This window comes from Mauremys mutica, chromosome 1, assembly GCF_020497125.1.
Source record: "Mauremys mutica isolate MM-2020 ecotype Southern chromosome 1, ASM2049712v1, whole genome shotgun sequence".
Classification (NCBI taxonomy): domain Eukaryota; kingdom Metazoa; phylum Chordata; order Testudines; family Geoemydidae; genus Mauremys; species Mauremys mutica.
The window spans coordinates 119,869,209-119,896,927 of record NC_059072.1 but is presented as its reverse complement, the minus strand read 5'-3'; the positions used below and the strand labels follow the sequence as shown (position 1 = coordinate 119,896,927).

Here is a 27,719-nt window from a genome sequence, read left to right as displayed (position 1 = left end):
TCGAGTCTCTTCCTTTAGCTTCCTCTCTTAATCCTCAAGCGCCTTGGCTGGACGGAGCCCCTATTTTTAGAAGCTACTAATTTTACAAAAAAGGGGAAGGAAAGTAGTTTGGGGCGTTTTTATTGTTCCCTTCCCTTCCCCACTCTGCAAAGCGGAGTGAGTGCAAGAGGCACAGGCGACGGGGGGATTGGAGCTGAAACACAGTCACACACACTATAAAATGTGGCGGGTTTGAAACAAAACAGTCCTCATCCGAGTCATCCTCACCCACCGTCCGTGCTAATCGCTTAGTTCCTGCTTTCCCGCACGGCGGGGGGAAAGACGCCCCTCTGCTTTCCACCGGCACTCCGAGAAGTCCTGCACAAAGTTACATCATCACCCGACGGCCCTTAGGTAAAGCACCGAGCATACACGGGCTGAGACTCCAGCACAGGCTTGCCCACTAGCTGGGTCCAGCGCTCTCTGCCGATCTTACTTTCATTTACTTAAAACAGCTGCGGGGGTGGTTTTGTTTTGGGTTTTTTGGCCACACAGCAATCTCAATCAATCACACACAATAAGGAAGAACGGGGGAGATCCACTCACTATTACCTCTCCCTAAAACTACACGGAACGAGATATGGGTTATTCGTCGGGGGAGGAATAAAAGCTTTGATCCACAATCTCTCTCTCTCTCTCTCCTGGATTTGAATGCTCTCTCTTTCTTATTTCTGTCATTTTTCTGCAAAAGCTCATCAATTGACTGCAGCCATGTCTCCAGGCATTCCCAGCATTTCCCAGAGTGCAACACCACCAACAGGAGATCAATGACCACATACTGTTTACTCTTAATACCAGCAGGACTACAGCTGAAGTTGGATGGTGGTGTGTGGGTTTGTTGGTTTTTTTTTTTAACTTGGGTGGGGGAGGGGATGGGGGTAGAGTGTGCATGTTTGCATGATTTTGTTTCTTAACAGTCATTTTCTGACTGCATATAAAACAGTAGTTTGTAGGCAAATAGATTTCCTGGTCACATGCAGCATACACACACACCACTCACAATGCATTCAGGTGGAAAAAAAGTCATCTTTATTTCTATACCCTGGAACTGCAGGGGGAAGGAGAGTCACTCTGATTTCTTTATTAATAAAGTAGCATTTGCACTTTTTAGATAGGGGAATGTTATGGAATCTCTTGCAAGAGTTATTTTTAATTGCCTATTTTGTCCACAGGCTTTTGTAAACTGGATAAACAGGTTCAGCATGATTTTTAGATTGATTTGTAAGCAAAGAGTGGAAAATGAAGAATGTATTGTGTGCCAAATTGTTAAAGGAAAGTAAGTCTGGTTATTATTCATCTCCACAGAGAGAAGTCTTATCTTCTACAAATATTTGATACTGGGCCCAGTCCAACAATTAACAGACCAATCAAACAATTTCCAGGGACTTTAAAAGTCATCATATAGAGTTCATAAGCATTACAAACATTTTTGTCTTTCTTCGATGCATTATTGTGTGTGATCTTTCCAATCCGTATCCCCCCCAGAAACGATTTTATTCTGATGCAAAAGGACACTAACCATTAACTGCATGGATAATATCCACAACTGTGGATTCACTGATGCCTCCAACTCTCTGCGGAAGAGGGAGGAAAAAAAATAAAATAAAGGATGATACTTTCTATCTCTGAGATTCGAGAGAGAGATTCCTCTTTTTTCATTTCCTTAGTACCTGTAAGACAATAGTTCCCAATAAGATCTTGCATAGGGAAGGAAGAAATATGGGCAAAAGACTACTGACTTGCACCTTGTGCCGTCATTTATACCATTGCAAAATGGGTGTGAAATGCTTCTTTTCATAACAGGATGGCAGCATTTTACACCCACTTTGCAATGGTATTAACCACACATGGTGCCCAGGCAGTGGTGAATTGAACCGAGCCACAGAAGCCGGCACATTATTTGTAATCAAAGATTACTGAGGTGGAGCTGAGCAAGGTTTTTCTGCCAAACCTCTCCCCGCCCCAAAAAATGCAAATTTAGCAACATAGAAATGTTTTGTGAATTTGAGCCAGTTTCTCCAAAATGATTAGGTAGTCTTGGGTTTTTTTTCAGACAAAGTCAAAACTTTTGTTTACAGCATTTTTAAAACCAGTTTAGTTTTTCAGTTTGAAATTACTTGTTTCAAAGTTTACTTCAATTTTATTTAATATTTTTGGCTAAATATAAAATGCTCACAATGGAAAAAAAGCATTTCATATCAAGTTGAATAAAACATTTAATTCAACCCAAAATAAACTCTTGCAACTTTTTGATTTGCCAAAAAAATTTTTAAAAAGAATTTCAGGTCAGCCTGAAACAATCCCCCCCCCCCCACTTTTGGAATTACCAGTGAGCCAAAAAAATCAGTTATTTGCATAGCTCAAGGCATGAGTAATGAGCTCTTGGTCAGGCTTCTTCCTGTTAGGCTGGTTGAAATGTGTCTAGAATGAATGCACAGGCCTTTCAGAGCTCCTCGTAAGCCCCTCCCACATTTCCCACAAGCACCACCTCTCCCCATCAGTAATGACTGACTGGGCAGACCCCTTAAGCCTCCAAACAGTTCAAGGCAAGAAAGCAAGTAGGGTGGTGGAGACCAAGATTTGGGGGAGGGCAGGGGAGGAGAAAAAGCCAAATGGAGCATCCTGTGCATTTTATTTAAAATCAAAAGCACAGTGGGTGTGAAGATTATATTTATATTCTCCAGGATCTGTATTTTTCTACTTGTACAATAGTCCGAAGATGTTCAATGGAAAAGAAAATTGCAAAAAGCCCCATTGGCCTGATGCCAGATATATTTGATCCTTTCTTAAATAATGAAGTCATTTTGTCTTGCAAGCCTCTGTACCCCTATTTCCCAGCAGTTTTAAAAACTGGGTAAGGTCCTTATAAATGCCAACTATCTGCCTTTGGGGCGGGGGAGAATAGTCCCTGTTTTATTTTACATTTTAACAAAATTTTACCATTTCTTCACTGGGTCCTATCAAAATGTTCGGCCAGGAAAATGCTTCTCATTAGAGCATAAAGCTGTGCCCTCATTTCTCTCCCCTCCCAAACATTTATAGCTATCTGATGTTAGAATAGTAATGTTTGCTAGCTAGTACAGCTAGGAGAGGATTTTCGGTAACTTTCTTCACTGGATCACCCTCAAAAAGTATCAAAGATCATTTTCATTTTGCCATTACTGAGGGTTGGAAAAACAGTAGAGAGAGGCCAAGAGTACCAGGTTTTGTTCTTAATATTGCATTTGCACAACTTAATTAGATTTCAGTTTTCCAAACCCAAAGGAGGCGTGCTTTGGATATGGGTTCTGTTTTATTCAAATCACTTACATTTAGGGTCTTTGGATAAAAGATTTCAACCTCTCTCTAACCATTCCCCCCCCCCCCCCCCCGGCGGAGCCATTTTAAACAGAAGCCCTATTTCATTCAAATACCCAAAGCCTAGAAATAGGAGGGTTAAATATGAGAGCCACCTTTTAGCCCTGTTTCTGCAAGGAGAACTATGTGGGCACACCTCTGCCTTCATAGAGCCCCATCGACTTCAGCAGCCTGTGTGCTTCTCTTTGCAGAATTGGGGCCATGGAGACAAAACGCACACTTTACCAAAGAGTGACCATGCATGCAAATCCGCTACCAATATGCTTTCCCTTAACAATAAGCCATTTGTGTTCTCTAATACTTCATACCACTATTTCTACCTAACCCAAAGTGGGTGAGACGTGCTATCAGTCTGATAATGATAGTGTTTTATACTTACTTTGGTTGCAATGGAGAATCAGGCCCAGGTATTCTAAAATGGCATCTTCTACATGCCTGTGAAGCTTACACCACGTTATAACCTTAGAGTCATATCGAGTGCAAGACACTGACTGAAAGTTTACAGGCCTCCTTATTGGTATCAGAGTCCATCAGCACTCAGACTACTGTGTGTGAGTTACCTAGTTAACAGAACAGCCCTACTTGTTCTCAGACTGTCATGTTGTCATCCTTGCCTTTATGTACTGAGCCTTTACCCTCTTCTCCACCTTAAAATTATCCCATTATTTGCAGAGATTCCTGTGAAAAGAAAAAACCTTAACTTACAATAGAACAATCTGCCTCTCCATTCCCCTCCCATTGCCCTCCACAAAAGCCAGTACAGACTCCTAGCTACAATATGTCTAGCAGACTTCTGAGTAGTTCTCTAAATAAAGCCATACTGAAGATCCTGATTCATTAAATGATGCAATTGTTTGTCCCTTGTATAGGATGCTCTGTTTTTCCATGCAGTTTCTCTTCTGATGCTTGCCCTTGGACTAAATAACCATGAGATAAAATGAATTGCAGTTAAAAAAAAAACCCTAAAAAGCAGACTTAGTTTAGTTTAGTTACCAATTTAGGTTTTGTTAAATACAGAAAACTGTGTGTGTTTGGGGTGAGGAGATGGAAACAAAACCCAAGGCGGAAAAACAGAAATGTTAATTTAAAAAATAATCAATGCAAAGATTTTTTTTTCTTCAGAATTTGGGTAGAGAAGAGATCATCGTTTCAATATTCCTCCATAGGTGCAAGAAATTTTTTTTAAAAATTAGCTAACTAAAACCAAAAGCAAAGCGGTCTACTCTGATTCCTTCATGCACAGTGAAAAGGAAAGTAAATATTCTAACTCGTGATAAGTTCAATTTTAAAAACCTTCAGTTTTAATAATTTAGTGAGGCCCAAAAATCCTGCAGCCAGCGGAGGCCCCAATCCATTCACACACCCTGCTTAACTTTACTACCAGGAGTAACCACACTGATTTCAATAAGAGTACTGATATGCATAAAGTTAAGCAAGTGCATCAGTGATCAGGATACATGGATGAATGAAGAAAGACGTGGATGGATTTCAGCAGTTAACTTAATATATCCCCCCATCTTTCACATTCCAGGCATTTCATTCATGGCAGTGGGTGGTTACAGAGCTTATACCATAGAACTCATAACTTGGGATCAACCCTCCTCATCCTACCCCTAGGGCTCCACTCCTCATGCCCTCTCACTTCCGAGGGGTTAGATTGTAGTAGAGGTTAAAAGCCCATTAAGCCTTTTCCTAAACTGGATACTGGCTGCAAGTTGCAATGAACTAAAATTCCCAAATATTACATTTTCAACGACTACTTTTAACCCAACTGTGCTCTATGACACTGAGGAGGGCACACACACAAAAATCACCAATCTCTGCCAATTCTGACCAAGTAGGAAAAATTCCTTCCTGATCCCCAAATAGGCAAGCAGTCAGACCTGCAGCATCCTGAGAACACAGTTCCTATCATGATTTACAGGGAGGGAGGGTAGCGAATGGGATCAGATACCCCAAAAGCCTGGAAAGAGATGTAAATTACTGAGGGGAGAGCACAGGGTGAATCAGTACCTAGCTTCTGCTGTCTGTCCAATGACAGGTGAAGAGTCTGTGCAAGATGAAGGGCTCAGCCCTTCATTTTCAGGCATGTGCTCTCCCTCCCTTCTCTCTTGGCTGCCTATCCCACTAACAGTCTGATCAATATCCCCACCTGGTGGTGGTGGTACAGTGGAGGCATTTTCAGGATCAGGGTCTAGTGAGTTGGTGTTTAGTTAAGTAGATCTCTTGACTTCAAGTAAGGACGACAGCCTAAAGCAGAGGCAGGCAACCTATGGCATGTGTGCCGAAGGCTGCATGTGAGCTTATTTTCAGTCGCACTCACAGTGCCCGGGTTCTGGCCACCGGTCCGGGGGGCTCTGCATTTTAATTTAATTTTAAATGAAGCTTCTTAAACATTTTAAAAACCTTATTTACTTTACATACAACAATAGTTTTGTTATATATTATAGACTTATAGAGACCGACCTTCCAAAACGTTAAAATGTATGACTGGCACGTGAAACCTTAAATTAGAGTGAATAAATGAAGACACAACACACCACTTCTGAAAGGTTGCCGACCCGTGGCCTAAAGTTTCAAAAGTGACTAGTGATTTTGGCTGTCCAATACAGGTGCCCAGTTTGAGGGGAGTTCGTTTTCACAGAGAAAAGGCTCATCATTTTGAAAATCAGGCCCCTTTAAATCGACTTAGATTGGGCATTGAAAAAAAAATGGAGACACCCAAAATCATTAGTGACTTCTGAAAATGTAACCTTCTTGTGTAAGCACTGGCAAGATTGAGTGCTCAATGTGTTATCAGTAGGGCCTACCAACTTCATGGTAATGAATACCACATCACGGGCCGTGAAATCTGGCTTCCGTGCGCTTTTACCCTATACTGTACAGATTTCACGGGGACCGACATTTCTCAAATTGGAGGTCCTGACCCAAAAGGGAGTTGCAGGGGGGATCACAAGGTTATTTTGGGGGGGAGGGGTGTCACAGAATTGCCACCCTTACTTCTGCACTGCCTTCAGAGCTGGGCAGCCGGAGAGTGACGGCTGTTGGCCGAGTGCCCCGCTCTGAAGGCAGCGTCCTGGCAGTAGTAGCACAGAAGTAAGCTTGGCAATACCATACCATGCCACCCTTACTTCTGTGCTGCTGCCTTCAGAGCTATGTGGCCAGTGAGTGGTAGCTGCTGACTGAGGGCCCAGCTCTGCAGGCAGCAGCACAGAAGTAAGATAGCAATACCATACCAGACCATCCTTACTTCTGCACTGATGCTGGGCTCGTGGCCAGCAACCACCACTTCCCAGCTTTGAAAGCAGCACTACCGCTAGCAGCAGCGCAGAAATAAGGGTAGCAGTACCACAACCCCCCTACAATAACCTTGCGACCCCCCCTCCCCACTCCATATCTCCTTTTTGGGTCAGGACGTCTACAATTACAACACTGTGACATTTTAGATTTAATTAGCTGAAATCATGAAATTTACTATTTTAAAAATCCTATGACCATGACATTGACCAAAATGGACAGTAAATTTGGTAGGGCCCTAGTTATCAGTAACACAAGTGAAGGAATTGTATAGCTTTTTTTTTTTTTTAATGGATTAGTCATCTCCACAATGTCCCTTTAAAACAAAAGGCGGGTGGAGGGGGGAATCTTGTAAATGACTAAAAATATGACTCCAATTGCCCTTGATTACTGGAACAGTTTCTCATTCTGGATATAAATCCACCTTTGTATCAAGGGACCAAAGTTTCAATATGAAGGTGCAATAATGTGAAAGCAGAGATGCAGAAAGATAAAGAGTTTACATGGCTGATTTTTTAAAGAGTATATAACATATTTGTAGCATGCCTAACATACCAGCATCCAAGCATTGTGCAATATACTGAACAACAACAACAACAACAACAAAAAGAGAACCACCAAACAAATCAAATGCAAAGCAAAAGATATTCTGAATTTTAGCTACATTTGCTGTTAACCTGCAATCTCAGTTTGAAAATGATACGAAGGCATACAATTTGGAGTAAAGCACTTCTTTTTATGAAAAGCCGTTTTCTTTCAGTCTTATCTTTCATAGAGCCACACAAGTTCTAATGTCAGTTCTAAATTGCTATCATAAACACAAAGAGGGGAGTAAGTTTACATACAAATAAAAACATCTCATTGCAACAGGGCAATCATTGATAAAAGTCACTGATTTAAAATTGGTTGTGGATTTCCTTTTCCAAAATAATTGCTGGGTTTGAGAAAAAACTACTACTGTAAACTGAGCCCTACCAGCGGTATCTAGATTTCCGGGGAAAGAGCTGGATCTCTTCTTTGCATATTAGATTTTGGTTTGGACTTTTCTCAATACTTGCATATTGTTATTTGTAGGGTGCCCTACAGCAATTTAAATTATAAAAATATTTATCAGTATAATCAGGCCCACAGACATATACTTTTTAAAATTTTCATTACAACAACAGAAAATGTTCCATACAAATAAACTTGTTAGAAACTGAAACACTGATTCTCCACTTCCGAACCCTTTGTTCAGTCATTTACAATGGCTCAAAGTGAGGACGAAATGGGTGCAAAAGGCGGTGTTTTGAATTGCTAGAATTTTGCACTATGGTTGTACAATATGAACAACTACACAAGAGGTGAGAAAGTGGAGAATCAGGCTCCAAGGATTTACCATACTGGATCTGCCCATTGGTGCTTCAGGTACTTCAGCTCACAGTTGGATGCTCCAAAATTAACCTAGCTACATGTGCAATACTGTGGGGATTCCTTTCCAACTCATGTGGGAATCAGGCTGAATCTTGAAGATGAGCTTTGATTCCTTTTATCTTAGCTTGCCTAGTCAAAAATGTATCAATAGTTATACAATTATCCAGGCCTCCTTAAAATTTCAGTAACACTATTTGACTGGTTGTGAAACAGGAAGTAACACATACCATTAATAATTATAACAATTGTGTAAGAAAAATACTTTCTTAAAGTTGCATCATATTACAAAACCATATTCAAATAGTAATATTTCATAAGGACATAAGATAGCAGGTAATCGGTGCCACAAGTTAGTTGACACTTAAATGCTATTGAACACTAGAAAATCCTGATCACCTATATGATTATTTTACAGCATTCTATCACGATACATGCACCCTTAAGAACAGGGCCAGCTCCAGACCCCAGCGCGCCAAGCGCGTGCTTGGGGCAGCATTTTGCCGGAAGGGCAGCAGGCGGCTCCGGTGGACCTCCCACAGGCATGCCTGCGGAGGGTCCACTGGTCCCGCGGCTCCGGTGGACCTCCCGCAGACGTGCCTGCGGAGGGTCCGCTGGTCCCGCGGCTCCGGTGGACCTCCCGCAGACGTGCCTGCGGATGCTCCACCAGAGCCGCGGGACCGGCAACCGCCAGCGCGCCGCCGTGCTTGGGGCGGCGAAATTCCTAGAGCCGCCCCTGCTTAAGAATATATGGTGCTATCAGCCTCACCTATAAGACACATGCACACACCACTTCTAATTCTGTCTTCTATCTAGTTATATGATGCATTATGTGAAAATAAGTTTTCCAGTTTTACATATTGAAAAATTATGGCCAATGCAGAAAACCAAATAGTAACCATTTAAGTCAATGAATCTAAATCTTTGTATAAAATGCATATGCAGACAACTTTAGTATTTTTAGTGCACATTTGTGAAAAATATATGTCAAGATTGTCAAATAAGTGACCTGATTTTTCAAAAGTGCTGAGAAACAGCTGTCCCTTGAACTCAGTAACACTTATTTGAGCATGTGAATATGATCTTAGGAGCCCGACTTCAGCTACCCAAGTTAAAAAAAAAAGTATATTATCTGTGACTGATCTTGCTACCTGCTATGTATAATCTCAGAAATTGATGCTACCATATTTACAATTTTAAAAAAAAGTTTGCTTTGTCATCTGTGGACTCTCCTCCCCAGTTTTCATAATAAGCTGCAAATGTTTTCAGAGAGAGCAACCACTCCACCACCAGTATCCTCTCATAAATTCTAAACTTTAGGCTTCACTGTAAATTTAGCCCACGTATGTCTGCAAGATATAGGTGAGCTGGGAAAATCTCTTGAACAGAGACTATTATTCCTTTGCTTTAATGGCCTGTTTTCTTTTTCCTGGGTCTGAAGCAATTGTCTGTGTTGTAATATTATGCTTCAAGAAGGGGGTGGAGAAGGTCCAGCATGACTAAATACCAGGGGCTGGCACGGCAGTTGTTGGAATAATGGTCCAGTCCCTTGGCAGTGTTCCAATGCAGAGAAGTCTGAGGTTTACACATCCTCTGTCACCAGTTAGGTCATAGTGCAGACCAGCCTAAGAAAAAAAAGGATGGGCCATAGGGAAGAAACCAGGACAGGAACTAGAGAAGATTTGTTAAAAATTATTATTAATGAGGAAGATTTGAATGACAAAGGGATTCTAATACAATTGGCTTAGACTAAGAGGACATACAGAGGCTGTGGGGATACTGCAGTGATTAGACTAACTGAAAGGTTAGAAAATTCTGGAAAAAAACAGAGGCCTACAATATACATTTTTTTACATAGTACAAATTCTGTAGTGGCTAGGTGAGCAAACAAACCAAACTCCATTCCACTCATCCCTTGAGTAGGAAGCATAGCTGGTGTCTATAAACTCTGAGCTAGTATTAACAGACTGGCTCTCTAGCCACAGAAAAAAATCTAGTAGGTCAAAAGTTAGAGACAAGTTTCAGATTTACATAGGAAAGGAGATAAATACACACACTGTGATTTGTGCTAAACTACAAATATATTTCACAAAGCCAAGTGAAATACCTCTTATAGAGACAAATATAACAACCAACCATCTTAAAAGTATATGTATTCAGTAGAATTATTTTGAGAGTCTGATCATTATGTACAATGTACACCTGCTAATATATGCATGAAGTTTATATGTACGCCGAGCGCATACTTGGTAGAGATGATTATAGCAAGACTCCATTTACTGTAAAGGACATGTTCAAATCACAGATTCTGTCAATACTTTGCTATTGTAATCCCAGTTACCGTGCTAACAAAAATAAAATAGAAGCTACTACTACAAAAGGGTTCTTCTGTTTATAACACAATACTGTTAATGGGCTGTTATAGCAGAAATAAGGGAGACAAGACAGAACTAGAGGGGAAATCAAATCACTATCTTAGATGTCTGTATACTAATGTGAGAAGTATGGGGAATAGGCAGGAAGAACTCGAAATGCTAGTAAATAAACACAACTATGACAAAGTTGGCATCATGGAGACTTGGTGGGATAATACGCATGACTTGAATATTGGTATAGAAGGGTACAGCTTGCTCAGGAAGGACAGGCAGGGAAAAAAGGGAGGAGGTGTTGCCTTATATATTAAAAATGTATACACTTGAATTGACGTTGAGATGGAAATAAGAGACAGACTTGTTGAAAGTCTCTGGGTAAGGATAAAAGGGGTAAAAAACAAGGGTGATGTCATGGTAGGAGTCTACTACAGACCACCAAACCAGGAGGTGGCTGAGGTTTTTTTTTATACAACTAACAAAATCATCCGAAGCACAGGACTTGGTGGTGATGGGGGACTTCAGCTACTCAGACATTTGTTGGGGAAATAACACAGCAAGGCACAGATTATCCAACAAGTTCTTGGGATGTATTGGAGACATTTTTTTATTTCAGAAGGTGGAGAAAGCTACTGGGGGGAGGCTATTCTAGATTTTATTTTGACAAATAGGGAGGGACTGGTTGAGAATTTGAAAGTGGAAGGCAACTTGGGTGAAAGTGATCATGAAATGGTAGAGTTCATGATTCTAAGGAATGATAGGAGGGAGAACAGCACAATAAAGACAATGGATTTCAAGAAGGCAGACTTTAGCCAACTCTGGAAGTTGGTAGGTAAAATCCTATGGAAAGCAAGTCTAAGGGGAAAAACAACTGAAGACCGTTGGCAGTTTTTCAAAGAGACATTATTAAGGGCACAAGAGCAAACTATCCTACTGTGTAAGGAAGATAGGAAGTATGGCAAGAGACCACTCTGTCTTAACCAGGAGAGCTTCAATAATCTAAAACTCAAAAAAAGAGTCCTACAAAAAGTGGAAATTAGGTCAAATTTCAAAGGGATGAATATAAACACCACAAGTATGTAGGGACAAAATTAGAAAGGCGAAAATGAGCTCAAACTAGCTAGGGACATAAAGAGTAACAAGAAAACATTCTACAAATACATTAGAAGCAGGAGGAAGACCAAGGACAGAGTAGGCCCATTACTCAATGAGGGGGGAAAATAACAGAAAATGTGGAAACAGCAGAGGTGCTTAATAACGTCTTTGTCTTGGTTTTCACCAAGAAGGTTGGTGGCAATTGGATGTCTAACATAGTGAATGCCAGTGAAAATGAGATAGGATCAGAATCTAAAATAGGGAAAGAACAAGTCAAAAATTACTTAGACAAGTTAGATGTCTTCAAATCACCAGGGCCTGATGAAATGCATGCTAGAATACTCAAGGAGCTGACTTAGGAGTATTAGCCATTAGCCATTAGCAGTTATCTTTGAAAAGTCATGGAAGACAGGAGACATTCCAGGAAGACTGGAAAAGGACAAATATAATGCCTATCTATAAAAAGGGAAATAAGGACAACCCGGGGAATTACAAACCAGTCAGCTTAATTTCTGTACCCAGAAAGATAATGGAGCAAATAATTAAGAAATCAAGTTGCAAACACCTAGAAGATAATGAGGTGATAAGTAATAGTCAGCATGGATTTGTCAAGAACAAATCGTGTCAAACCAACCTGATATCTTTCTTTGACAGGGTAACAAACCATGTGGATGGTGGCGGGGGAAGTGGTAGATGTGGTATATCTTGACTTTAGTAAAGCTTTTGATACTGTCTCGGATGACCTTCTCATAAACAAACTAGGGAAATACAACCTAGATGGAGCTACTATAAGGTGGGTGCATAACTGGTTTGAAAATCATTCCCAGAGAGTAGTTATCAGTGGTTCACAGTCATACTGGAAGGGCATAACGAGTGGGGTTCCACAGGGATGGGTTCTGGCTCTGGTTCTGTTCAATATCTTCATCAATGATTTAGAGTACAGTTATAAAGTTTGCGGCCGATACCAAGCTGGAAGAGGTTGCAAGTGCATTGGAGGATAGGATTAAAATTCAAAATGATCTGAACAAACTGGAGAAATGGTCTGAAGTAAATAGGATGAAATTCAAACAGTGTAACACTGTTACAAAAAAAGCAAAAATCATTCTGGATGTATTAGCAGGAGTATTGTAAGCAAGACATGAGAAGTAATTCTTCCACTTTACTCCGTGCTGATTAGGCCTCAACTGGAGTACGGTGTCCAGTTCTGGGTGCCCAATTTCAGGAACGATATGGAGAAATTGGAGAGTCCAGAGAAGAGCGACAAAAATGATTAAAGGTCTAGAAAACATGACCTGTGAGGGAAGATTGAAAAAATTGGGTTTGTTTAATCTGGAAAAGAGAAGACAGAGGGGACATAAGAGTTTTCAAGTATGTAAAAGGTTGTTACAAGGAAGAGGGAGAAAATTGTTTTTCTTAACCTCTGAGGATAGGACAAGAAGCAATGGGCTTAAATTGCAACAAGGGCAATTTAGGTTGGACATTAGGAAAAGCTTCCTAAATGTCAGAGTGGTTAAGCACTGGAATAAATTGCATAGGAAGGTTGTAGAATCTCCATCATTGGGGATTTTTAAGAGCAGGTTGGACAAACACCTGTCAGGGATGGTCTAGATAATACTTAGTCCTGCCTTGAGTGCAGGCGACTGGACTAGATGACCTCTCAAGGTTCCTTCCAGTTCTACGATTCTACTCAGTATATGTATAAATATATGGGCCCAGTTCTCCAAACTTTAATCAGGCAAAATTCCCTTTGGTCCAGATAATCTTCTTCCCTGGGGAGGAAAGTGGGGAGGCGAAACACAAGAGGGAATCTAGACCTTGCAGAAATCTACTTTCTCGTTGTCCTTCCCGGATTAGAGAGGCTTGGTTTACCCACACTGTGAAAAAGGACATGGTGACCACACTGAAATGTGGCAGATCCCTGAGGATTTTCAGGAAGGCAGAATCATGTGCATGAAGAGGTTAGCTTCACACCAGCTCTGTCCCCCATTGCAGCCGCACTACCAGTGATCTTTCCTGGCTTCTCAGAGGTGAGGGATGGGGTTTACATGGCCTGGGCCTGTTTTATCATTGCCAAATTTCCACTGGCTGAGATGGTGAATGTTGTGTATCCCCCAGTCTGAACCCTTTCCACTAGCATAGACCCCTCAACACTCAGATCTAAGGAGAACAATCTGTCCTGTGGACTTTTCTAGGCATTTTGCCTGGGTAAAGGCTGAGGCCCCCAAAGAGATAGATACACACACTGGTATGTTAATACCTTTGCAAGAACACATTAGTTATTTATATGGTTTCTTGGTCTGCTGGGAAAGCTTGTTTGTAAATATTTATTCTTGTCTTTAGTGAAGATTTTTCCCCCCCATGATGTATTGAATCCTTTCTTCAAGCCTTTGTTAGCTGTGTTTGGAAGAATTCCAGACAGCACAGAAGACAAACTAACAGTACAGAACTTCAAACAAACACTTTTTTTTAAAAAAATGGGGGTCTCATACACTAAGCTAGTACAATGAAGCCATTTCACCCCAGTCTACTCAAGAGAAGCTTTATATTTCCAAAGGCAACAATGCTTTCTCCCCTTCAGCCCCCCACCCACCCCCACTACTTCTCTGCCACAAGATGTAATTGAGAATCAATTATATAACATGGTGTATAACAAGGTGTCCCTAAATTCATGATTAGCTTTAGTTATGTAAGGAACAGAGTCAAACACTCAAGAAAGGACTCTGTATATGTACATACTGCAATCTCCAGTACATTTTTTTCTATCTAGACAGAGAGCACTTTATGGTTACAGATAAACAACAAAACATAGAAGTTTGTTTAATCAAATTGTTTTTATAATGAGTTTGTTACAGGTTTCTTTTCACTCTGCAATGTTAATGGCTTGTGGAGCTATGATATCATAACCTGAAACTGGACCACAGTGCTGCTCTTCTTGCATCAGCTTGTTGCAAAGGTAAGTCACTCCATAAATTTCCTTAAAAATACTAGAAATGTCTTGCAACCAAACATATCCTTTAGAATAACGTTCATGGGGAAATACGTTAATGGGGAACAATGGACAAAAGAACCTAACCACCACCACAAAACTAGATTAGGAATTAGGGAACCTTTTGGTCTAATTTCAAACCCACTCAAACATGGTGGGTCTGAAAATTTGACTCCTTGGAAGTTGGTGGGTTTCTGTTCTGCTTAGGAGAAATTGCAGGAATGTTAGGGGAGAGATAACAGAGAGAGAAAAAACTTCATGGAATAAATAAGATGAAAAAATAGAAGATATCTAGAGGAGTGAAAATCTAATGCAGAAAGACAATCTAAGAAGGCGCAAAGAGAGAAAGATTTTAGTAGGAAACTAAAGACAGAATAGATACCATGTATACAGCATCCTAAGTCCAACCCAGCTTGTGGGAGGTTCTGTTCCTAATGTATAGCACAGGCTTCATTTTAGCTAGAAAAAATGATTTTACATTTAAGCTCCCTTGCAGGAAGGTCGGAGGAGATTTTACATGAAGAAAAATAAGCTAATTTTATGACCTCAAGAAGTAATTCACAAGGGGCATGACTATGCTTATAATTTTGCTGTTGTGCAGAGTCCCACTGAAGTAATGGGAGTCTACATGTATATAGTCTAACTTCTTTCATCAGATTTTGCTGACACCAAGGATATCGCATCTTATCCTTTTCTTCTCCTCCATCAGATGGTTTAACGTTTCCTCCCTCACCAGCGACCTACAATTGTAAGTACACACAGCGAGGGTTATCCTTTTCCATGTTGGCCTAGCACCTGACATTTTTAGCAGCCTCTTGTCACTCATTTTCTGCCCCACCACTGTAGAATGGTTCAATGACGCGCAGGGAACTAAGACCCATTTACTCATGTTGTTTTAGCCATTAACTTCAAGCCATCCCACTGTCTAGGCGGGCAGGCATGCGTACCTCCTCAAGCTTAGCTAGACTTCAACCTCTAAGGAGAATAAGATACGCTCTTTCTGAGAGAGCAATCCCCCCTCCCTGGATTCAAAAGTCTGACACCCTTGTGGCATGGTTAGATCTACCAAGGTGTACGCCCCACTACCATAGTGGTCAGATGGCCAGGGCCACCACTGCACCATGATGAGGTGCTGAGGTAGGATTTTGCAGCAGCATTAAGGTCGGGTGAGGGAAAGCTGGTGAAAAGTTCATAGGGAGATACGGCAGTGGTGAAAGGAATGAAAGAGGAGAAAGGCTGGTAGCGATGGCAGAAATGAAATAACTGTATTTGGCAAACACCTGGTACAAAAAGAAGACCACAAGAAGGTGGACATGGATCATGCTAAACACGAAGAGCAAGAATGAAATTGACTTATATTTTAGTCAATAAAAGGTGCATCGTTCAAAAGGAGAACTCTCGCGAAGGATCTGGGCAGGATGGTGTGCATTTAATTCCATCAAGGACATCTTCAAAGGAAAAATCAATAAGACCACATGTACAAATATCTTCAATTCAACAGTGCTGCCAGCCATGCTGTATGGCAGTGAAACATGGGCACTGACGAAGAGAGAAGAGCAGCAGCTGTTGGTAGCTGAAAGGGCAATGGAACGAGCTATGTTGGGAATTTCCCTTCTGGATTGCATCCCAAATGAAATGATCAGAGAATGCAGCGGTGTGAAAGATATTGTTGTGGAAAGCAGATATAACAAGATGCGATGTGCGAGCTGCACAGCATGGCTCACAGACAATAGGTTGACCACAATCATTGCGGAGTGGTACCCGCGAGAACAGAAAAGACCACCCAGTCGGCGTTGAAGAAGATGGGAAGATGACATTGTTAAACATTTCGGACGAACATGGACAAGAAAGGCAAGAGTGCAAAAAGAATGGCAGACATGTTGTGATCGGCACAGTCTTAATGACAGCTGAAGATGATCGATCCAGGTGAAGTAGGCGTTAAAAACCCAATATTATAATTAAATGTGGAAATATTTTAAATGTGAAATAAAGAAAAACAATTTATATAAGAGTTCGTTTCTTCTCTCACATGAGTTTTACACCAACAGCTTCACTGACTTCAGTGCAGTTACTCCTGATTTACACCAGCGGGAGCGGAGAATCAGGCAGGATTGTGCACACATACACCCACATTCCCACCCACACAAAGGGATATATTTTACTGTGCTTATGGTAAATAAAATAAATAATCAAAACATTGCAAGTTAGTATTGAAATATTAATAAAAACAATGCATGGTGGGACACGGATGACAAATCTAACTATCTACCAAGCATAATAGATAGCTCCATTGTTGAAGGTTTTTAAGAGCAGGTTAGACAAACACCTGTCAGGAATGATCTAGATAATACTTAGTCCCGCCTCAGTGCAGGGCACTGGACTAGATGACCTATCGAGGTCTCTTCCTGCCCTACATTTCTATAGATTCTGTACAGACATAAAAAGACAGTAAGAGAGACAGTTTATAGCTAATATGGAGAAATGTTAATCATCATTTGAGGCTACTTCTTTTTCCTGAGAAATGGTTAGAGGACTGCAAAGTAGTTAGCTAGTCAACCAACACCTCTCTTCTAATTTCTCCGTAATTAATTGGTTTTGTAGCAGATATTAAGTACTGCTTGTTTTGTTGTTGTCTCACTGTTACACTTTTGAGTTAACCTATAATTTAAAACTATAGTTAACATGCATCTCCCCATCTTACCTTGGTCTTTTACTTTTGCCTGCTTTGAAGAAAGAACATGTACCCCCCTCTAGTGGAAGAAGTCTAAAACTGTGACCTATAATGGCTGAAGTGATAAGAGATGATGGAGTCACTGGAGTCTAAGTGGTCAATGAATTAAATTCCCTCCATCATGCATCATTTCTAACACATTGTGTCGGGAAAGGTGCTATGCTGCTCAGATTTCTTATTTCAGCACTCAGGAAAGCACTTGTAATTTAACAGTGAAATGAAGGAAACGAGCTTCAGGCCAAGCATCCTGTTTCACTTTAAACAAGAACACAATTAGGCTGAGCCTCCCTACAATGTTTCCTTTTAACAAACACCCACTTCTAAATAGAAAGTTCTTTCAGAAAGTGGTTTCTAACACAATGTAAAAAGTTTTATGGAAAAAATAAAGTCAACAGGTACAAAAATATCCTAACTGTAATTTTTAAGTCACAAAAAATATTTGATATGATGAGCTTGTTCCTCCAGGTATACACGTTTTTCATTAATTTAAATGGACTTGTTTCCATATTTCTCTCCTCCATAAATGGAAATGAAGCACAGCATGCTAGAGTTGTGTTCTCATAGTGTGAGCATAGGTCTGTAAGCTATTCTCCCGAGCAGTATATCAGACTGATTCTGTCCAAGTCCTTTTACAAGCCATTTAGCCTCTCCACCTCAGTTTCCACTTCTACACAATAGGATAAAACAATCTTGGTTACTGTAAGCTCCTTAAAAACTGAGGCACAGACTGGGTAGTGAGTACCTAAGCTAGGAGGTATATTACACATACATTCTCATACAATGTATGTATCCACACAGCATGGACTAAAATCCCAGAATCATTGTCTCATCATGAAGTAGAAACCTGGGATGATTCTTTACGGGACAGTATCTTTGGCTGTTCAGAAGTCACGGTCAGGAAATGATATACTACAAAGGTAGCAACTCTCACAGTAATTTGACACTTCCATGTCCAGTTGAATGCAGGAAGCTACATTTTATAGGCACTACCAAAGCTCTCTAAACCTCCAAAAGGCTACATTTTGAGTGAAGGTACAAACTGGTTCTTCATTTATCCAGACTAGTATTCATCCATCAAAGGCTTGAATAACATCCCTACAGGGGCTAGGCCCACACAGGGGATGGGAATTCCACAAGTTTGTACTCAGGGAATAGATTAACCATGGCAGAAGGAAAAGGGGTTTCCAGCTCCTTAGATCTAAGAATCTGCAGCATGGCTCCTAGAGAACTGGGGAAAAGGAGAGGAAGATGCAAAGTTAACACCAGTGGTTTGGATGAAGCTGGGCCATTAGTTTGGTGGGAGGATGATGCCAGAGAGCAGCCTTTTCCTTGTCCTTGCCCCTGCAGAGCTACAAAGCTAGAATCTCATTGATAACCCATGAAAAGGCTTCTTCAGGATTGAGGGGGAAGTGGAATGAATTCTGTCAAGCCCGTGCATCCCCTGTTATGTTTTATAGCATGCAAACAGAGAAGTTAGATAAAAGCATAAAATACTCTTCTAGATGGTTGCAACGCAACAGTACTTTATTTCTTAGAATTCAGAACACCAAAACACGAAAACACAAAAACAGAGATACACAAAGGAGGCAGCTCCCTAAGAGAGAGAGATTCACAACTCACCCTCTTTCTCTAGGTTGTCTATCTGCTGACTGACTGCTACTCAATAATTGCATGCTTGTATCCCTATAGAGCCGCCTTGCCTGCAAGCTGGACCAGGAAATCCCTGAGCATTTAAAGCAATTTAAATACAATTTTTCCATACACCACATTCTCTTTTGTGTCTTTATTCTGCACATTTTGTTCCTCTGAAGGCAAATGCTGGGAGTATTTGGGATTCCACTTTTCTTTAAAAACAAAAGCTATCCTCCCATCTTGAAAGATGACAATTACCAGTTAATATAGTATTTACATATATCTGCAATGCTATAATCTGCACTCAATGCATAACCCTCAAAACCTTTCATAGCTTAGTAGAGTTTTCAAAGGCTATTTGCACTGACTTACAGGGCATAGTTATCTCAGCAAACGATATCCTTATTAGTGTCTCTCTCTCTCTCTCAACACACACACAGTCTTTTCATTAAATGTTCATATTTGCAGCTAATTTTCCAGCATTTGGAAAAATGCTATAAATTAGGTACAAGTGTTAAAAATTGAAGATGTTAGAAAGCGTCAGATGAACATGAAAAGCCTCTTGTAATCAACACATTTGGCTAGGAAATACCTAAGATTGTTATGAATATAAATTAACTTCTTAAAAGCCTTCTTTCAAAAAGAAGTGTGTCATTTTAATGTTTTAATATGTTGCTATATGTTATCTGCACTACAGTAATAAGTCATAAACCACTGATATTTAACAGTATCTATTTATTTCAGGGACTTCACCTGCTCAGATATTTGCATGGGCTCCCCTCAGTTGAGTGTTCACTAATTTGCATGTCAAAGTGTGCACTCACTTTCAACACACAGCTAGTTAAGTGCTCATGGAAAGCCATGGTTGAGAGCTCTCGTTATGTTTTCATATAGCTATGCCAGTATTCACCATATCATTACATGCACTAAAGATGGGATTTTCTAGGAATCCTATGAAATTCAATGGGATTTGGGCACCTAAGTCCCTTTGAAAAGCCAAAACATAAATATCCAAAGACATTCAAAGTCTGCATAGAAATTAAAGAAGAACTAAAAATATAGCTAAGACTCAGTAAAAAAAAACCCCAAACCACTTATTTTCTGGCATTAGAAATCCCTCAAACAAGAGTATCTCATGTTTCCTCCAAAAGAAACATTGAAACAGGAAGTGGGAAGGGCCAAACTACATCAGTGTCCCTGGCCCCCTGCAGGGAAAAGACTGATCATGTAGAATATGCCCACTTGATACTATTGGAAGATCCCTGCTCAGTATTACAGGAAGATTAAATCAGCCTTGACTTGGTGGCAGCGGTGGGATTCGAACCCACGCCTTCACAATGACTGCTGATTCCCCACTCTAGCACTTCAAGGTGGCCTGCAAGGATTGCAAAAATTAATACTGGCCACTCCAGGTGGATATTAAACTCCCATAGTCACAGCTTCTCTCTGACCTTGGATGGTTAGATGCTGCCACCACCTAAGTGCAAAAAAAAACAAACAACCCCCTTTTGAGAACCCAGGAAGGAACACTTGGGAATTCCTTCCTGTGAGGTACCCTCAAGTCCTTTCACTCCCCTTCCAGGGAAGAGCTGAGAAAAAAAACCCAAAGGAAATCAGCTATTGCCACCAGCTAATTAAACAACATATGCACAAACCTCTTAGAGACACAAAAATCCAATCCTGTTCTTAAAAAAGGTAAATTTTATTAAACACCAAAAGAAATACATTTGGAATTTAGGCTTTTTGCTAGATCTTAAAAGAAACAATTACAAAAATTAAGCATCAAGATAGCTCTCTTGAGGTTCAGTTTAAAGGTTACAAGCAAAACAAAAACATCTGGGGTTAGCACAGAGGAGTCCACAAGCCTTACAAAATAAAAGAAATAAACCTAATCACGTCTTTCTAGACATTTCTGATCTACTTACATATCTGGGTTCAGATAAGTAGATTTGAGGTATTAACTGATGCTTTTTTATGCCTGGTTTTAAAGCTACTTACAACATTGCTGCTCTGTGTCTTCGCTGTCCGGAGAACAACAACAGACAAAGGAAAGTTTTTTTCCCCAATTTTAAAAAGTTCTAGCCTGCCCACTGGCTCTTTTGGTCAGGTGTCCACTCCCTTTCTTTTACCTAGCCAGGGAGACTTTTTAACCCTTGACAGGTAAAGCAAGCAGAGAACAGCCACCAAGAGGAACTTTATAGCTAACCGGCTGGCTGGGTGTCCATAAAAGGGAGCTTACCCCACCCCCTTTCATTTATCACAATGCACATGTATTATTCTGCTTGTTCATAGGAGTAACCACTTTTGTACCCAGAAGTTTCTTTAACATTGTCAGAGTCCCTACATTTGCCATCATCAGCCATCCCACCATTCATTTTAACTAGATTTCCCTGTGCGTGGGAAGCTTGGAAGTTTTGGCAGGCTTTACAAATAAGTGTGCTGTTTTTCACCTCGGGGCTTTAGCTGAGTTCTTACTGGACAAATAGATCAGCCTGAGTGTAATGTTGGTTTATGGCCAATATGTCTTTTTGAGCAGATACAGTGATCAAAAGAGCACTGTGACGGGGCATCTGCCCCACACTGACCCTGAAAGGGTTAAAACCCAGCCTGGAGGGCTGCAAGGAAACAGCCAGTTAGGGCAGTGGCTGCAGCCAATTAGGGCGGAGGCCGGACCAACCAATCAGGGCCCAGCCAGTACATATTAAAGGAAGTTGCAGGCCAGAGCAAAGGAGTCTGTTGCAGGAAGCCCAAGGGAGGGGACTGGCTTCCTAGAGCAGTGTTTCCCAAATTTGGGACACCGCTTGTTTAGGGAAAGCCCCTGGCAGGCCAGGCCGGTTTGTTTACCTGCCGCATCCGCAGGTCCGGCCAATCGCGGCTCCCAGTGGCTGTGGTTCACTGCACGAGGCCAATGGGAGCTGCTGGAAGTGGCACGGGCTGAGGGACGTGCTGGGGCTGTAGGGAAGTGGCCAAGGGAATTGAGACAGACTGATGGAGAAAGAAAGGAGGGGAAGCTGGTGTTTACAGGGTCTCTGGCCTGGGACCCAGAGTAGTGGGCGGGCCCAGGTTACACACACACACACACACACACACACACACACACACACTCGCCGCTGAAGAAGCAGCCAGTCTGTGGACTGCCAAGCTGTTGTGAGGAGTGGCTAACTGTTGTGGAAGGAGTCCCCCTCATTCCCGGAATGAGGGAACCTGGATTGTGACATGGCTGGAGAGCTGTGCCATGAAGCAGAGGCAGTGAGACTGGAACTGCAGTGGGTCTGCAGGCAGATATGAGGATGGGAGAGCCACCAGCACTGGAGGGCACACCTGCTGACCAGAGCTAAATCCCAAAACAGCCAGCAGGAGGCACCAATGTAGAGAGTGACCCCTGACATGCATCTGTTGGCTCCTTAGTTCTGAAACGACAATTAACCATTCATATTCCAATTGCTAGCTGTGACAAAGGATAATATGCCCTTAGTATTTTGATGCACTACCTATATTTAGAAATACTTATGGGCTAGCCCACACAGTTTGTACCAGAAAAATGGAAATAAGGAAATGCTATCAGTGAAGGCCGGTAATATCTGAAAGTGGGGCAGTGACAGATATACTTAGTAGAGTTATCACAGACAATTTGCAATAGTTGGTAAAAACTATAACATCTGACCAAACCAAGGTAGGTATTAACTACCCATGAAGGCTTCTCCAAATAGGCATCTGTAGTTATTAGGTCATTGGTATTTCTGGTAATGAAGAGAAATGTGTACAAAAATACTGGTTTGTGCATGTCTATTCACTAAAACACATTTTTATAACCTCTGGTCATTGGACTATTCAATAAAACTGAGATTACATGTTTGTGTCTTACATAAAAAGGATCCAGCCCTCCTGATTTGGTTAGTTTCTGTTTGGTTCTTTGCACTGTTCATTTTTTAAGTACAAACACAAAAATCTAGCAAAGGTAGTAAAAGTATTAATGAGAGGTTTTACTCCCAGAAGTATAAATTCCATTAGTTAAACTAATGTTAAAATATTTATTCCAATTAAATGCTTCATCCATTTTGACCCTTCAGAGAGCCTTAGAACACTAACTAGCCTTTTCCATACTTCCAGTCCTATGAATGTTTACAACAATATCTCCTAGCTCTAGGTCCACAGTCTTCCAAGGTTAATTAAAATCAGTGGAATGTATTGTCCATTTACTTGCAATTAAAAGAGGTCTATAGCTAAATTGGCAAGTTATAGCTCTAGTTGAACCAGGTGCTAAAGAATCCAGGGTCTCTCTCTGTTAGTGATCATAAGGGTACTGATTTATTGTTAGCCATGATTCACTACATATGTAATATATATAACAGCCACATACTATGCATTTTTATGTGAGTAATCACATATTTAAGTAACTGCTAAGTAAAGAAAATAGGGACAAGATTGTGGTCTCAGAGGAAATAATTGTGGTGGGTGAAATTCCAGACATATGGAAGTTTGGTTTTGGTTATGCATATCTAACCCATCCAAACTTTTGAGCTTAGAAATATCAGCAGACTTTCACAACCTCCAAACATTTCTGATGCTCTGAAACACTGAGTAACCTTCTCCTTCAGCTTCTGAGATATTTCAGCTTCCCAGTTCAGTTAAAGCCAAGAGATATCAAAGAGTGCAACATTTAAATTAAAGATGTTGTATTTGAGTGTTATGGGATTGCTAATGAGATAACGATTCTCTCTCTCTTCTTGGCCACAGACAAAATTCAACTCAGATTACTAGTGATTTAGTGTTGGAGTTTTAAAGATAATTAGGTACCTAAAGAAGCAGACAGGCACTTTTGAAAATTCAACTAGATGACGAGGTACCTAGTGTGAATTAAGAGTTTATGAAAGTCTTACTAAGCACCTATTGTGTTTAGGCACCTAATTACCTTTAAACATCTGGGCCTTAGTCATTAGTACAGTATGCTGGTTTGGTAACACTCAAACTGAAATAAATTGGGGATTTCAGTCCTACTCCTGGGTGACAAAGGTCTACATCACAAAACCACCTTCACCACCACACACTAGGTCAGACTGAAGGCTCATTAATACAGTACTGTAAGGAAACTTGTACCTAGGGCCGGCTCCAGGCACCAGCTTATCAAGCAGGTGCTTGGAGCGGCAACTCTGGAGCGGGGCAGCACTTTCAGGTATTCGGCAGCAATTCTGCAGAAGGTCCCTCACTCCCGCTCAGAGCAAAGGGCCTCCCACTGAATTGCCACCGATTGCGATCGCAGCTTCTTTTTTTTTGGCTGCTTGGGGCGGCAAAACCCCTGGAGCTGGCCCTGCTTGTACTGCTGCTGTAGGCATAGAGGGTTGAAGACTTCAAGGCTGCCAGTCCTATCTTTAACTGGCATTAGACTTCAGTAAAGTCTCAAACTGATATATATCTTCTAAATAGTGCAATTACACATACCTGCACCATTATAACAGCACTGAATAAATTAAAAATATAGCAGATGTTATGCATAACATGCTGGGGGTAAATGCCAGAGTAGCCAGGAGCAGGGCTCAAGCATTGTGCTTTGAGACCAGATGGTTCCTAATGTACAATCTGCTGCCTCTCCCTCAGTGCAAGGGTCGGACTAGAAAGGAGGGACTCACAGCCACAGAAGAAAGGGAGAGGAAGGCTCAGGGACATGTGCCCAGCTGACTGACTCACTGCCTTACCAAAGGCTATGTGTCCTGCACTCTCTGCCCAGCTCCTCCCACTCTTCATCCTTTTGCAATTTGTGGAAGAGCCAGGGACTGCAAAGTAGACAGCCCTCAAGTGCTTCTGGCTGTGCAGAGGAAGAATTAAGCCTCGATAGCAGCAAAAGTAATTGCTCCCTTGGGTAGTTGAGATGGTGAGCAAAGACTTTAGAGAAGACAGGACCTTAGAAGCAGGAAACAGAAATTATCTTCCCAAAAATTAATGGGGAGTAACTGGGAATGGAGGATGTTCCAAGATTTCAGAGCAAGTCTGTGGCAGAAATGGAAACAGATCCTATGCTATATTCCCTCATACTCTCATTTAAAAAAAAAAAGTTATTGTAGTCCGATTTGAATCAAAGTCTTCATAGGTGAAGGTTAGGACATTACCTGCTGTGCCACCTGGGCCACGACATTATTCCCATATGTTGTGCCTATCTTTAAACTTGATGGGTTTGAAGTAAGGCAGGAAACAAATCTTCAGCTTGGGTTTGGGTCCCTGCTGCTGGTAGTTGTTAGAGCACTACCCTACCCTTTGTGTTTGTGCAAGGTTCCCTATACCCTTCTTGATTCTAGCAAGGAGGGAAAGCTCTTGGGGAGCTCAACATCCAAATGGCCAGAAAGAAATATGATCACCCCCATGGGAGCCTAACACTAGACAGGGCTGGGAGCGTGCCTAACTAATAAAATATTCACTGGAAATAGGTAAGCTTGCTGGATTTATTTAAAAGATGGTCTTTAGAAAACACTGCTATTTGGTACTTAAGTGTTCACCAACCTCCATTTCAATTACATAGCAAATTTATTAGGTGATTGTAGCAGGGTGGACCCCTGCTCCTGCCCTGAAGGGGTTAAAAACAGCCCTGGGAAGGGGCTGTGGCTGGAGAAAGCAGCCTTTAGGCTGGGGCAAGAAGCCTGGACTGATTGGGGAAAGTAGGTTCAGCTGTGGCCACGCTCCAATCAGGTCCAGCTGGCCCCTATAAGAGGCTGTGAGCCAGAAGCCAAGACAGTCCCTCTCTCTAGCTATAGAGGGAGATGGGTCTGGCTGCAGGGAGCTGGACATAAGGTACCTGAGTGAAGCAGGGCTGGGGAAAGGCAGAGGAGCTCTAGCCTGGAAAGTCCCAGGCTGCGGCCTAGCATTGGGCTAACAGGTACTGGGGGTTGCAGAGGGCAGCCCAGGGGTAGGCTAAGGCAGCAGGTCCAAACTCTCCTTGCCAGTGATGAGTGGCTGATACTGCAGTCTGCCCCAGGGCATGGGGCTAGACAATGACTGGCAGTAGCCATATACTGAGGAGAGGTGGGGATAGTGGGTGGGGGTTCCCCCGGGGAGGGGAGACCCTGAGAGAGAGGGGTTACTGCCAGGGGGCAGTACCCCATGTAAAAGGGCACCAGGTCCAGGAAGGGACACGGGGGCCAAGAGGACAGGCAGATCACTGGCCTGCAGAGGGCGCTCTGGAGCTGGAACCGAGCTAATTCCCGGGAGTCACCAGCAGGAGGTGCTGCAGGGGTGAGTCCGCCCGTCTACAGTGATATTCTCTCAATGTGTGCCCAGCCATTTGATATCATCATCATCAACCAGGTGAAGAGCTGGCAGCCTGCTGTCGAAGTAAATCAGCAGACATTCGTCAAGGATACGTGACAGTCTAAAATTGACTGCATCTACATCACGGGCATCTACATTAGGGAAACCCCATTTAAAGAGATTGGCTGCACAATTGCCTTGTCCTGTTCAGGGATGACCACAGGTGCCTTGGCAGGTCAAAATCCAGTGGGCAGATGGTTGGGTTGGTGACAAGAGAGTGATTAACTACTATTGTTGCTGACCACTCATTGTGCCAAGCAGATTTCACCATCATATCCTGTGGTGGCATAAGAAACCATAAAGAGCGTCGAAGACAGGTGAATTGGCAGATGGTTGAAGAGGTCAGAGTACAGAGACAAGTCGCTGTTCTCACAGATCTTGGCCAGGAGCATGATGGAGGCCCCATCATGGCAAATATGGGGTAGTGCTAGGTTACTAAGTATTAGCAGCCATGGCAATGGAGTTTCAGGTAGAGTCCTAGTAACAATGCACATAGCTTTGTTAAGCTGTACACCAACCAGCCTTGTGTGAGATGATCAACACCAGACAGAAGTGCAGTACTCAGTTCTAAGCATTTGGGTGTGTCACACTCCCTATTAGTACCTGGCCCAGGCTGGGGAAGCCAATGATCCAACCAGTGAACCAAATTCAGCAACAAATCTTGCTCATGTGATGTGCCATCTGATTGTGACCCCAGTGTATTGGGGGACATTAAAAAGTGCCAATAAATAAGTCAAAAGTTAAATGGTAAAAGTCAGTATGAAAGCTGTGTATGATATTTTGGACCAGATACTACCCAACGTGAGTAAGGGAGATGAAATGGTATTCTGCTAGCAGTCCCATCAAAAACACTACAAGCAGTTGAAAGCAGGGTGGATAATTGTTTTTAGTTAGATATTTTCAACTGGAATTTTTAAATTTAAAATAACTTTTTTCCTTTTAAAAATGAACATTTAAAATAAAATTTGCAATTATGACAACATATGCTGAGTCCTAAACATATTTAAAAAATAATTGAAATCAAATCAAAAAACAATAAGCAGTATGCATTTGCTGCCAAAGTTTTAAAGAAAAATTAAACCACTGAACTGCTGGAAGTCACTGGTTATGCACCTGGAACCAGAGTTTATTGAAGTGCTAAACCATCTTTTGACAGCAGCAGCCTCTTCTGCAATTGCAGAAAGAATATTTTCTTAATTTCAGTTTGTTCAGTTGGTTCAGTTCAATGACTGGAAGATTCCAAGTTAAGAAACAAATTGGAAGCTGAAAAAGGAGAAAAGCTTGGTTTTCCCTCTTCCACTTGGTGTGAGAGAGTGGAGATTTATTATTTCTAAAATCCTGAAGGACATAGTGACCAGAAATAATCAGTTCAATTCACAAAAATAATTTTAAAATGCTGTTTCTCCATTTTTAATTTAATTCTAGTTTCCATCCAAATAGAACTTGACAAAAAACCCAAGTTAAAAATCCCTTTCACCATTTCTAATTAAAAAAAAAACAACAACCA

General features: G+C 41.5%; 1 protein-coding gene across 1 annotated transcript in view; it reads right to left on the bottom strand.

The window, feature by feature from the left end:
• Nucleotides 1-27,719, bottom strand: part of SOX5 (SRY-box transcription factor 5) — a 918,538-nt gene that overhangs the window by 845,745 nt on the left and 45,074 nt on the right. The window lies entirely within an intron of this gene.